Below are 13,712 nucleotides of genomic sequence, written 5' to 3' on the forward strand. Positions count from 1 at the left end.
TCTGAATAGATTCCGGCGTCAGAAAAATTATAACAATTTAGTAGTCTTTCTAAAAGTTATCTTTGATATATTATGCCATTAGTTCTCGAAAGAGTTAAATCGAGTCGCACGTGCTCCTCGTTTCTCCTCGTACCGCAAGAATCTCGCGAATAAAACGTATGGAACCGAAAATCCGAAACTATCTGGTCGTATTTAAACGCAAGACAAGCGTGAAACAAACAGCGCGAAACGATGACTCACCGATTAAAGAGGAACAACGAACGTTTAAACCGCGGAAGGTTCATCCGTGGCGCCATCGTAAAAGCAAAGTCGTTGCTACGTTTTACGGTGGAATGTCTGTTTTTACATACGGCGTGCTTTCGCGTTTCTCATCCACAGTGTCGATATAGTCCGTTGCGATCGTACGAGCCACCCAGCCAAAGGTAAACCGAGCCGTGTCGAGTCGAATCGACGCGATGCACGACTTTTATAGATATTCTGAGCGTATATTTCTCGGTTATGGTCGGTTACGATTTCGTCGTGCATGTAAACTATCTGGTAAATCAGTGAACGCGCCGCGTAACGTGCTGCACACACGGAGATTTCTCTGTCGAAACGTTATTGTTTCGTTGAAAGCAGTAAAATCGCGCAGACATTGTCGCCACTCTGTAGGTGGATGCGACGTCGTAGACACGAACGGGTTGCTGTCAGCGTTTAATTATTCTGTTCGGTTAAAGCACGCTGTTCATCTCCAGTTGCGATGGTTGCGCAAGATTCGGACGGTCTGCCGGGTTCTGCGTCCATACGCTGTGACCTCCCGCAACGTAATTATTTACGCAGAGCGCGCAATGTGTCGCGACCTACGTGTAATTCCCTTGGCCATTTTTCTGCTCTCTTTCGGGGCAGTGCGCGCGACACAGACGACGCGTCGAGTCGCACCAGGTAGGATTGCTCCGCCGGGAGGGTTCCGCTGACCACATATGCAAATGTAAGCTGAGTTAAGCGCGTTTTAATTATATGCAGCTGTGGAAAGGCGCACGACCCAATGGTACTGACACACTCATGGGCCAAAGCGAGCTGCGTGTCGCTCCGCCGGTGTTAATTGCTTTAAGATTTATCACCGATACTATCTTGCACGTGTCGCCAGTCAGCCTATTGTTCGACTATACCACACCTATAGCAAATACTACACGACAGAACGTCCATCTTGTTTGCCAATTCGGTCGTATCGAGAAGCATGGAAAATAAAGTTCCTAATGGAAAGTTGACGCTAGAAAATACGCTAGGAGGGACAAGAGTTAGCGAAATCTTGGACACAACGAAACGGACAAAGTTTTAATAAGACATCGATAGTTTACAAATATACAGTCAGTCAGAGAGAGAGAGAGAGAGAGAGAGAGAGAGAGAGAGTTTCAAGCCATCGGGCAGAATTCTAACGATATACCGGAGCACAAAGTTACGATCAAACAATCAGAGTTGCAACCAACAATCGGAAAGTTTCGATGGAATCGCAGAATATAGTTTCGATAAACTATCTAATATCCGTCGACTACAATACTCGTTCTTTTTTCATGCTTCGAATTCCCTGAAATCGGGTGGTTTTTCGAAGGACCTAGAGATTTTTAGACGACGCGATCCTGCGATGTTCAGGAACGATAGTCGAACCTAACGTAACGTAGAAATTCAGCCGTATCGACTTCTCTCATTTCTGAAAGGAAATTAAATACATTTTGTGAAATGCGAGAAAACGTTTGAATTCAGAAATCGAGCGAAGAACGGGCGGTGCCTTCAGGGACGTTGCCATGTGCTGCGCAATATATTTGGTAAAAAGTCCATTTCTTTTCGTCGAGTCAGGACACAGAGCTCGACCAATTTAATCGCGTAATTTAATTACAAAACTGGTAAAAGTTATTCCTATTGCTGCTTTCGACTACCTTCCTCGATAGAAATAAAGCTCATCAAACTTGACTTTAATGAAGATCGTCTTTCGAAAGTCGATATGTATTAGACGTAATGTGTGCTGTTCAGAAAATGGCATTTAAGTCGACACGGGGATAGGAACAGCGTCCAATTCGCTTGCTCAGCGTCGCACGATTCTACACAACTTGTAACTTCGAAACTGGCGATATTTTCGACTCACGTTTGTCAAAATTGTTTCGTTTCTTTTGATAAATACCACACGCTCGTGAAATTTGATCTCAATCTTTTGAAATACTCTCTACAGTAATAATTATTTGTAGATACGAAACTTTCAGCCAGTACAAAGTACGCGTTACAAAGTAACTCGGTATCCTTAAATTTTATCTTTATCCGACCTTCCATCTCCTTTTATTTGCTTCATCCGGCGGTTTATTTTTCTTTCGTTGTTCTTGTTGTTCCACCTGGTTGTTTGTCTGTCGTCAAGCGACACGACGGTGATTCCACTTTCCTCCGCTTCCTATTTCATTTTAACATCGCCGGGGGAAAAATTATACGATTCTTTTGCTCATTTCTCACCATCGTTCCATAGACGGTAGCGTGGCGTTGCTTTGCTTCTCTGTATCTCACATTGTAACCATGTCTCGCCGTCTTTTCACCTGTTCTCGCTGACAAAACACGTCATAGCCGGGATCTACGCGACTATCGTCGCAAACGTGGCTAAGCTAGTGTTCGTTGCATGTATGCATAATTTTACTCCATTTTCGTGTAAACAGGAAAACTTTCCCCCGAGGAATCTTTGAGAACACGGAGCTGCTCCGGTTTCCCAGCTCCTATATAACCGCGTAAAGGTGCTTTATTACTCGCGAAAGTCTCGCGAACAAGCGTGGATATAATGGATAATAATGGATATTTCGCGTTGAGCTCGGTAACGGTCAAACGTTGCTTTGTTTGACTTTACGACGCGACGTAGGAAACAGAAGCGTGCATCCTTCAGCTTCCAACAGCAAGGACGAAATCGATCAAAACACCACTTGAAGGAAATCTCTTTCGTTGCTATACAATTTCGTCGTTAGCGTCCAGTTAGGTTGGATTCGCGCGAGCATGGAAATGACGAACGTTATGTCTGTAGTCGTGAGAGCGTCGATTTGTTCTCCGTAATCTTCTTACATCGTTTACAACGTTACATCGTTTTTCTTAGTTAAAATGTCTCATCTGTTGTTTCGAAACATCCCAGAGAACTGAAGTTTTATTGTTTCCCTATGCAGTCTTTGTATTTCTTCGTCCGATTCTAGGTAAGAGAGGATTAAACAGCAGAATTTTAATATGACACAGCTGAAAATGGAAACAACCCGTTAGGCTCCAAGATTTAAGCTTACGTTCTAAGATATACGACATTGCAGAAAACAATCATCGCCCTGATCGTAGCTGTAGCTGGTCCTGCACAATGCAACGTAGCGCTGCGTAAGACTTATCGTCGTGTTTACGCATTCGATGCATTTCTGTTATTTATTTGTTGCTTTTTTCTCTCGGCACTGCTCGACAAGTTCGAGTTGATCCCAGTTTTTCCTCGCGAGAAACGCTTTACACGGCTGTATGTGTGGAGCACGCGTATATCCTCGTTGGTCGAAAAGCACACGCGAGGAAACGTTTCCGCGGGAAATCTTGGAAAGCGATGGTCAGACTCACGCGCCCCGGAAACCTAGCAGCTCAGTGTGCGTCGTCGGATAAATTCCCCGGCACGTTCTCGATGTTTCTCTTTAAAAATGTTCAAGATCACGCAAATAAACGTAAAACTGGTATATTGGCCGTGCCCTGTCACGACCTTATTATACTTTTAATAAATTTTCTCCCGTGTTCTTTCGGTCGAGTGTATAACGCTTTTAGCAGCGCGTGAACGGCCTTTTCACTCAGCGTCCATTTTTTGACTTTCAGATGAGCGCGGCCCATGAATATTTTCCGTGGAACTACGTTATTGAACGCGTACAGCTTTCGCTGTCCGCGCATAAACTCCTCCAATGATTTGCCGCTGGTGGAAAAAAAAAAAAAAAGAAAAAAGAAGAGAGGAAGAGCAGTGGCAAAGGTGGAATCACGTGTACGCCGACACCGGTGAGTCGATTTTTAATTTAACGCGCTTTTTTCTGCCAATTGTAAATTTCGGTATCGATAATTCATCGACGAAACGGTATTTTCGATAGGAATAATTTCAGTGAATTTGTTACGGGGAAACGTCGTGCATTCGAATTCGATCGTCCGACACTTTGCACCATCTGACGATAATCGACGGTGACAATATGAGAGTTAAAACGGGCGGCTTGAAAAGTACAAACAGACAATGTCGATTCTCCTGAATTTCTATAGAAGCTGATACAAATGTGGCTGTTTTCGTTCGTTTGTGGTTGAACCGCGAACGAACGAAGAGCTACAAGTGGAGTATCGATATGGAGAAAGTTGGTCCGAGAGGCTGCGTATTCCAAGCTCGTTTTCGCAGAGAGTTTATTAGACGCGTAAAAAACGAGCGAACGGTAAGGAAAAGCCGGACAATTACGAAAATTTTAGTGTCGCAATAAAATCGCGCGCCGTTAACGGTAAAACTCTCTGGCGTCGCGTTCGCTTTCGAAACCACCGGAGCACGGCAAAGATAAACGCGGAAAGTTTCCGCGTAATGTTCAATGGGAACTTTACTACCGGCTGGATACTTTTCTTCTCGCTGTTGGTTCGTTCGCTGCCGGGTGTTTAATGTGCTCGGCTCCAGAGGTTAGGAGAGTAGGTTGTCGGTTGCTCTCGGTTCTCGGAACAATATATCTTATCGATTATACGGCCTGCGCATACGGAGAAGCGTTAATGAACCGCTGCAACCACCCTTTTGCAAATGGAACCATATATTATCAATGACTCATCGAGGCGGTGGTTGCGGTCGAATAATCCAAACCGCGCCGATTGATCAGGTCGCACTGCAATGCCGTGGTTGCTGCATCAACGTTGTAAAGTATCGCGAACAGCGCGACAACTATGCGGTACCAGCGGGTGACTTTTCCTGACTGAAAACTTCCGGCAATGCACGCGTCTTGGGCCAAAAGTCGTTTATGCGTACGTACAAACCAGTCGAGAGCAAACTCAAGTTCGTACAAGTGGAGTTTATGTAGGGCAAGTTGATCGATTCTCTTCGCTATGATCTTTCTATGATCTTTCGTTCGTACCGATTCGAATCACGTGCGAATAATAGCTTAGGCGTAGAATACGTTCCGAATGGTTGTGTCTAATGTTTGAAAGAATGAAAAATCAACACGGCGTCCTGTTGTTATTAATTTCCATCGAGACTTTTCTTGACAAAGCCACTCTGAAACTGTCCCGAAGACGAATAACATCGTCGCTCCTTTCGTAAGAGTAATGCACAGCCTCCATCGCTCCTTCCGACTCCTTGCTAGTATCTTGACACGGAATTCTCGAGGTGAAACTACCCTGCAACCTCGATTCCATCGTTTCCTCCTCTCGGCTGCTCCATCTGACCGTCTCCGTTTCCAGCTTCGTATTTCATTCGTCGACCTCGACGCGTTCTAGTACGCGTCTGCGGTCATAATTCGGTTTAAGAGGATCTCTCGGGTAACGACAAAAGGAGGCCGTCGAGCCGAGAACGACGACTGCGTCCATCGCGGAGCAACCAAAATCTCGAACACGGCGCCTCCGAAGGTTTCGGCCGCTCGTTCCGACGTTCGAGCGGCCGAAAGAAGCGAAGAAAAAGATAATTGTATTTTATGAATTCAAGATAAGCCGAAAACTGTTTTCAACTTGAACCTCGATGAGGGCCGCTGGTAGAAAGGGAGAAGAAGAGAAAAAGTCGAGGAGGTCGCGGAAGCGATGGTCGAGAGGAATGTACGAAGAAGGGGTGTCCCGCATAACATCAACATAATTTTCAAGAGCCGCGAGAGGTCGCATTTCCATAATGGGATGCATCGAAAGCTGGGAGCTTGGCTGGTTTGCTTCCATTCTACCCTTTCTCCATCGTTCCTTGGTTATACCGCCTACACCTATCTACCTATCCCCCCTTCTCTGCCTTTTCTCTTCCTCCCTTTCTCGTTTCCTGCGATTCTCCGTTTCTCTTTATCACCATAATCCGCTTTCAACCCTGCATCTGGGAGCAAAACGCCGAAAAAGGGTTGCTGGAGCAACGGCCGACACCGCAAAATGCTATCCATGCGATTCCTCGTGTTTCGCGTGTGATGGATGAGACTCGTCTCTATTCTATCTTTGTGCGTTCTTCGTTCTTGCTTTGTCTCCTTCTTTTCCCCGACTTTGTCCCTCGTCTTGTTCGTTGAGTTTTCGTTTCGAAATACGCGGCAGTCGGACAACAAGATGCCGTAGCTTTTCTTGGTCCAATGACTCAACGGCTCGTGTTTAGCTGGCGTTTCGGCGACCGCTGGTCGAAATTAAGTTCCGTGCAAAAATTGCTCGATCGGTGTCGATACGAACGATATGAATGTGCCATATGGTGGTGCGCTTTACAGATGTCCGTACGCTGCCGGTCGGACCAGGTAAAGTCCAGTCCAGTTGCCGCGTCAGCGCGACCACCGTTTTTATGTGCAGATTAAATTTATTTCGCGCGTACGTTTATTACTCTCGACGTTTGCACGCCCGGAATTTTACCGCTCTGTTTGTTTTTCTCATTTTAATTCGCTAGTAATTGCCAGAAAAAAGACACACAGAGAGAGAGAGAGAGCGAGAGAGCGAGAGAGAGAGGGACAGAATCGAATTTCATCTTGATAGCCTGTAGTAGATACATCAATGTCAAAGTGGACGGGTACTCGATCGAAGAGCCTGTCGCCTCTCTGTAGCTTGCATTAAACTAAGTTCCGTCTACATAGACTACTAACTACTTCCAGACAAGAATGACGAGCTTGAACTTTGACAGTGATAACTAGCTTTCTGAAACAATGTCCGAGATAAGCGAATACATAGCGTGATTTGCGATAGCGTTGGGCAACGTTGAATTTCACCACGCACGAAGTATTATACTTGCTAAGTCCGAAACAAGGTTACAGAAACGAAAGAACTTTCGGAGAAGATTTTCGCTCTGTGATCATCGCATTGGTATTCCGCGTTAACCCTGTTACGTTCTGTCCGTCATTTTTCATCGTATCGTATCTCTGTATCGTTAGAAAAATTTCTTCAATTTCAGGAAAATACGAAGGAATCGTTATCGATATGCGTTATTCATCGTTTCGACTCTTCGCTAAAAATTGTCTTCTTTAGCGGCAAGCTGTTCGTCGGATCAAAAACGAAGGTGAGAGTAAAATACAATATGTATACATAGAGAATACGAGGCGGAGTTAAACGCGCGCGTACGTATATTACTGACGCGTAGTACCGCTGGTCTGGTTTGTGTCGTCACATTTCACTGCCACGCGGGGCTCGCGCACGACCGTTTACGCGCGTAACGATTAACTTTGCAAATGGCTGAGCCGGTATACGGATGGCCGAATGCGAGCACTCGTTTATCTTTCGAAACTGCAAGTACGGTTGTTCGGAATCAGCGACGATCTCTCTTCGGGAGGCTGAAAAACCGATTGGTTTTTTCGAAGCAAACAAAAACTTTTTCTCTGTGCGAAGTACCAGCAGAGAAATTCATGGAATTTTCATCGAAGAAATTGTATGCGTGCAAAGGTATTAGAATTTGTGAGAATGAAATAACTGGTAAAGGCTAATTTACACATTCGGATCTTGAATGTTCAGGGCTGTTGAGGTTATTAGATGTATAAAGAGAGAGACGCGTGGATAAATTATAAGGTAGAAAAATATATTTTAAATACGGAAATGAAAAGTACAAGAATGAAATAATAATTTCAGCTGGTCCAGATCCGCACGCTAGCAGTGTTACTCTATAACTGAAAAACCCCGAAGCCAACGTCGTCTGTCGACTGTTTATGGTCCGCCTTCGTCCCAGTCTTTTGTCTATACGCTGTCGATGGCTTCGGTGCTTTAGAAAGCTAAAAAGACCAGATGTAGAGTTTTCTTAAAACTGGCGATCTTCAACACCCTCCCTAAAACTCTACATCTTTACAAATAATTATCTCTCAATATTTTCGGACTCTTGTCATAAATATCTGGACCTTGACTTCGTCAATGCCTTCGCAAATACATTTGCCAGCCACCTTTCCCTTTTCCATTCAAATTAATGTATTATTAAAAAAAATACGAGAAGGCTAAAAAGATCAGATGTAGAGTTTTCTTAAAAGTGGTGATCTTCAACACCCTCCCTAAAACTCTACATCCTTACAAATAATTATCTCTCAATATTTTCGGACTCTTGTCATAAATATCTGGACCTTGACTTCGTCAATGCCTTCGCAAATACATTTGCCAGCCACCTTTCCCTTTTCCATTCAAATTAATGTATTACTAAAAAAAACTATGAGAAGGCTAAAAAGATCAGATGTAGAGTTTTCTTAAAAGTGGTGACCTTCAACAAGGGCGGATGATTCATCCGCAGTGAATGAGAAGAACGAAAGTCAAAGTATCTGTGTCGGTTCAATGGATGAATTTATTTTACTAGCTTTCAAAGCATCGGTGATCGAAACATCGAGTATCGGTATCGAGTTAATATATTTATTTGTCGCAGAAAAATATCCTGAACGCTTGTTGACTCGTTGGCACATCAATTTCACTCGGCTACGAATGAATCGTCTTTTCAGTTTATCAAAAGTACAGTCTCGCTCTATCTTATTCGCTGATCCTTTTGAACGTTCACTTTGAATATAAACCGGCACGATCGGACGAGTTATCTGCTTTATCGATAAATAGTTTGCTATGCAAATGCAATACGTGAAATCTAAATACGTTTTAAGAGAGCATCGCAGGGCAAACGCGATTCGTGGTGGCTAGCGAGAGATCAGCGACGATCATGAAAGGGATCGTGTGTTTGCGCTCTCGATTACGAAAGGGTCATGGAAAACGATCGATTGATAAATCTCTTTCGATTCGCGGTTAGTGTTCCAACGACTGGGATCCATTGTAGAGGTATCCCTTTAAAGGGGATCGCATAGAGGTAACAGAGCCAATTGCCGAGATCGTATACGACTGCGGTCTCGATATCACGTACACCATTGAAATCGGACCTACCTATTGTAGTCTTTCAAACGATGGAATCATCATTTTGGAAGACGAACAGGTTTCCCTTATACCTGCTGTTTCGGCTGTGATATCCGACACGATACGGACGCGAGTACCGCGACGGGGAGAAGAAGAGGCACGAAATGCAAATATATGGAGAGAGGCGTGTTTGTGAGAATGGAACGTTCGATTTGAGCGAAGTTTATACCACGATCATGGTAAATCCAAGAATGTACACTCCGTTCGTTTAGGTAGGACGAGAAAGACGAATTTTCTTTCGGCTTAAATGGCGAACAGTCTCGTCGAATAAACCAAAGACGGCAAGGACAAGGACGATCCTTGAAATGTTCGATCACCGAATGGAGTCTCAGGAGAGCCATAATAACGGTTAAGTTCTATCGAGGTTCAATTACTCTGTTTCACGTCAAAATCTGTCGAACACAGTTGATGCTACGTTGACTGGAAAATACTAGTCCTGCGATTACTCCGGTATTCGCTTTAAACGAGATTGCGACTCATTATTCTTGTACAAACAAGAGACCGGGAGAACCGGAGCAAAAGGGGATAGGGAGACAAAGAGAGGCAGGCGAATGGAAGAGGACGATGAGCATCGAAGCTTTACCAACGTAGCCGCGCGTACTCTGTGGAATTTTAGAGAGGCGGAATATATATAGGGTGTAGCCGAAGCAAGAACGACGATGGAAGGACGGTGAATTCTCGCGGCGCAAAAGTAACTGGAAGTTTTAAAAGGAATTTTCTTGGCTCGGGGAACCGCGTGTTTTCGAGAGGAGAAAGGAACTTATCCTTACGTATGCGAGAAAGGTGGAAGACAGAAGGGGAAAACTCATTTTGCGCGCACGTATGTTCGTTCGACGGCTGATGGTGCTCGATCTCAGAGACATTGGAGAGTCTTCTCCGCTTTCTACGTCGAACCGCAGCCGAGCAAATAAACTGTCGCACTTAAAAGCCTTTAGAGAACGGGTTGACCCAGCAAGGGACTTACAGTTTGCCCAAGGCGACAGATAGGACGAAGATGAAAGAGAACTGAAGTAATTACGTTCGGGTCGTGGTGAGACTTTAATCTTCGATCCTGCGACAGCGAACCGAAGGTGTTTCGACAAGAAAAAATTGGCCAGAGGAATCGAGAGTTTGGCATCCTGCGCATTTCCCTTCTCACGCCTTCGTCCTTTGTTCGTCGCACTTGCTTCCTCCATTTTCTCGCTTTGAATTTTGACAACTTTTACGCAGAAAATCTTAACCTTCGTTTGTTATTTCTTCCACCGTCTCGATTTCGTCGACTCGCCACGCATCACCGCCCTAGCATATTTTTCCTCGCAATGAGCACGGATCCATTCTTTCCGTTTCTTATTCATGACCCCTGTCGACCCGAGGCGGAACATACTCCATAGGCGGTGTAATACGTTGCGTTTACGTGCATCCGAGGGAACAATATTCCTGTTCAGTTTCGGAGGACGACTGAAAAAGTAAGCTGGCAATCAGGAAATAGAGGGGAAGAGAGAGAGAGAGAGAGAGAGAGAGAAAAGGAGAAGAAGAAAAGATACGTCGGTTTTTGTCGCGTCATCGTAAGACAGGAAAATTTCAACGGTATTAAATGGAAGGAAATTCTGGAAAAAGAAGTCGGCAGCTTGGAAGAGGACGATACAGCGGAATGTTCGTTTTTTTTGCGTAGCGCGCTTTGCGTGGCGAATGCTTGGAGTTCTTTTAAACTATCGGTCTGCTGAGAATCGTCGAAGGTATTCGCAGTTGGACCGCCTAAGAACGTGGAATAGAGGGATTCGTTTGCTCGATCGGTTCGTTTAATCCGGCAGAAGGGAATTTCTCGCGGCGGAGCGTTGCGCTGCTGTGTTCGAACGGTTTCGACGATCGGTCTGGAAACTCGGGGAAATTCCGACGTGTGTAGGTGTAGAAGTTGTTAGCCGAACGTATCGCGCTTTCACGAACAGTCGCAAATGCAGTCGAGGGACCGTAAAAGCGGACCGGCAGCGTGGACAATAGCGTAACGGGGTTCGATTCGCTTCAAAGCAATTAGTTCCGTGCACGTGCACGTATATTAATAACGAATGGTGACTGGATTTGTTAACCTGTTGGGAACGCGCGCGATAACACGAGCAACCGGGAAAGCCCGAGATTACACGGTCTGTTCCGTACTCAGAGACTCGAAAGGGTTTGCGCGGGCATGAAAATTAGTCGTGGCTTCTTGGTCAATTTACGGGCTAAGATAGCATGTCGAAGTTAGCCAAGTTTATGACTTACCGGAGGATTCACGAGCCTGCCTGTGATAACGTTCGCTGTAGCGCTACGGTGCTCCAGCATGACCGAGAAGCCGAGCACGACGAGTAGGAGGAGGTGAGGTGCTTAGGTAGCCGGCTTCATTAACAGCCGCGGATATTATCAAATAATAACTCGAGTCTCGTCATAGAAACGCGTCCGTTGCCCCTAAGGGCTAGAGTCGTTAAAATCGATGCCACTTTCGGCTAAGATTCTCGATAAAGTTCCGTCAAGTACGCATGTACGAATAAAACGTCAAATACTTTTCCTCTGTTCTCTAAAGTTGTAAGGTTAATACTACGCGACGTGTGTTCGTAATCGTAACAATCTTTTCTTGAAAATACGTTTGGCTATATCGACTGGATGAAACGCTCTTGTGAAATTACCTCGACCAGGTTGATTCAACGGGATCTCGATCGCTGCGCTAGATTATCTACCGAAGCAAGAAAATCAGAGGAAGAACGTACAACGGACGTTTTTACGTAACAGCGAGTCTGGATCCTCGAGGCGGTCGACGTACACGAGCAGGTATGAAATTAACATGTAGCCCGGTGGGAACGGGCGTATTTTTTCGCTGTTCGACCGACCGACGAAACGGATCGCTTTGACGCGTGAACATTTGTCCAAACATTGGACAAACGTATGCTCATAAACTGATATTTTGTCAACATCATCGGCTATTTTTATTTTATCGGAGTTTCGAAAGACGAGCGGAACGGGAAATTTTCATCGCGGTAGAATCCTCGATGAGACGAGGTCGAGATGCTCGCGCCACGAGGCAAAGGATCGCTAAGCTCGTTTAATACTCGACGCTGAACAGGTTCAGAGTAGGCTCGGCGAAACGTGAAAACGTTCCCTAAAGTCGTCTTCCGTCGAGTCACGAATACGCTCGTTTGCATAGCTCGGAAACATCGAGAAAAAGGCCGGCAAAGAGGCAAGAAAAGAGGATGAAAATAGAGAACGAACTGGATGGATAGAGGGGAGGAGGGTAGAAGGCCACTCGCAAGATTTGCCAAGATTTACGTGCTCGGAATTTCTCGCATGAATGCTTCGAGTGTAAGAAATTCCTCGTGCCTTCGAACGAGCTGCGACGACACTGGAAACCCTCTTTCGTGCCGGGTCGCACGGTGTCGAATCGTATCGCGTCGTATCGCGTCGTATCGCGTCGTATCTCGTCAAGTCGTTTCATCCTCGCGATCTCACACTCGCTCCGTGTATCGCGCGTACTATTTGACGCGGATCGGTAACTGCCTGCTCTGTACTTGTGTCCGGAAGCTATTTCGTACAATGGCGCGACGAAACGCAGAATCCTTGAAAGCATCGAGAAATACGATTTTACGTTGTTCTCCTTTTCAATGCAACGACCAAACCAATGCAACGATCAGTTCGCGATATCAGTCGATTTACAATCTAAATCGCGCAAACATTGTCCCCTTCGCATGATTTACATTTGGATGCGGGAACTGCATGCTAACCGCGTCTGAAAGTACGTAAAATTTGGAAATTTTTGTTACAAACACGTAATTACAAAATGAAAAGGGTTCGATGCTTTTTACGACGACGTTAACGTAGCTTTTCGTGTTACTTTATTTTTCTTTTTCCCTTTTTTATGTAGAAGCATAGTTCTAAAATTCAACTTATAATTCGTCAGGATGGCGTATTTTCTCGAAATCTCGGCACCCTTTCCTTCAACAGAGAAGTGCGATGGCAAACCATAAAATTAATCGAAATTGAGCGATAATGGTTCAAGTAGAACGGTATTCGACGTTTGGAATTAGCAAGATCGTTAGCCTAAATATTCTCTCGCAACTCGATCAATTTATACGGACTGACCGAGGATCCAGACGCAACACTCCCCGTCCTTAGCTTTAATTTATTCTCGTCGTACATATTCCTGGACGTTTCTCAACGACGAAACGAAGACTCGTATTACGTTCATCCAGCGTATCCATTCCGATAATTTTCGTCGAACGTGTGTATTGTTGTTCGTGAGTGAGTAATTATCGCGGGACAAAGTACTCCCTGGCGAGGAGCGAATCAAATCGACGCGGCGACGTGGGCATAGCCGAGGGCAGTTATTCGAGCATGGCGCACCATTAGTTGCGAAGTAACTTGGCGCACGTAATAAGGATCGGTTAATTGCGAGGGTAATCTCTTCCGCTTGTCGTTATCTGCTGCCCGTTATGCATTGCTAGAAGGGAAACGATAAGTTTTCAAGCGAACTCGGCTAGCTATAGTTATCGGTCAGTGCGCGATATTCGGTTTGTATCGCAGGGCAAGGTGCGCGTTTCCCCCAAGTTCCGTGCAATTTCCCTCGATCGTTCGATGAGTTAGCACCACCGATTTCCTCGATCGTTCGAACGACCCTTCTAATCGTCACACTCTGTCAATGACCTTGTGCAACGAGAACGGCCAATAAT

General features: G+C 45.2%; 1 long non-coding RNA gene across 1 annotated transcript in view; it reads left to right on the top strand.

Moving 5' to 3' along the window:
* Window positions 1–13,712, top strand: part of LOC122577691 — a 71,462-nt gene that overhangs the window by 25,400 nt on the left and 32,350 nt on the right. The window contains exon 3 of the long non-coding RNA XR_006320404.1: window positions 3,832–4,005. This is a non-coding gene — a long non-coding RNA (uncharacterized LOC122577691). The remainder of the gene's footprint in view (window positions 1–3,831; window positions 4,006–13,712) is intronic.

This window comes from Bombus pyrosoma, linkage group LG2, assembly GCF_014825855.1.
Source record: "Bombus pyrosoma isolate SC7728 linkage group LG2, ASM1482585v1, whole genome shotgun sequence".
Lineage (NCBI taxonomy): Eukaryota > Metazoa > Arthropoda > Insecta > Hymenoptera > Apidae > Bombus > Bombus pyrosoma.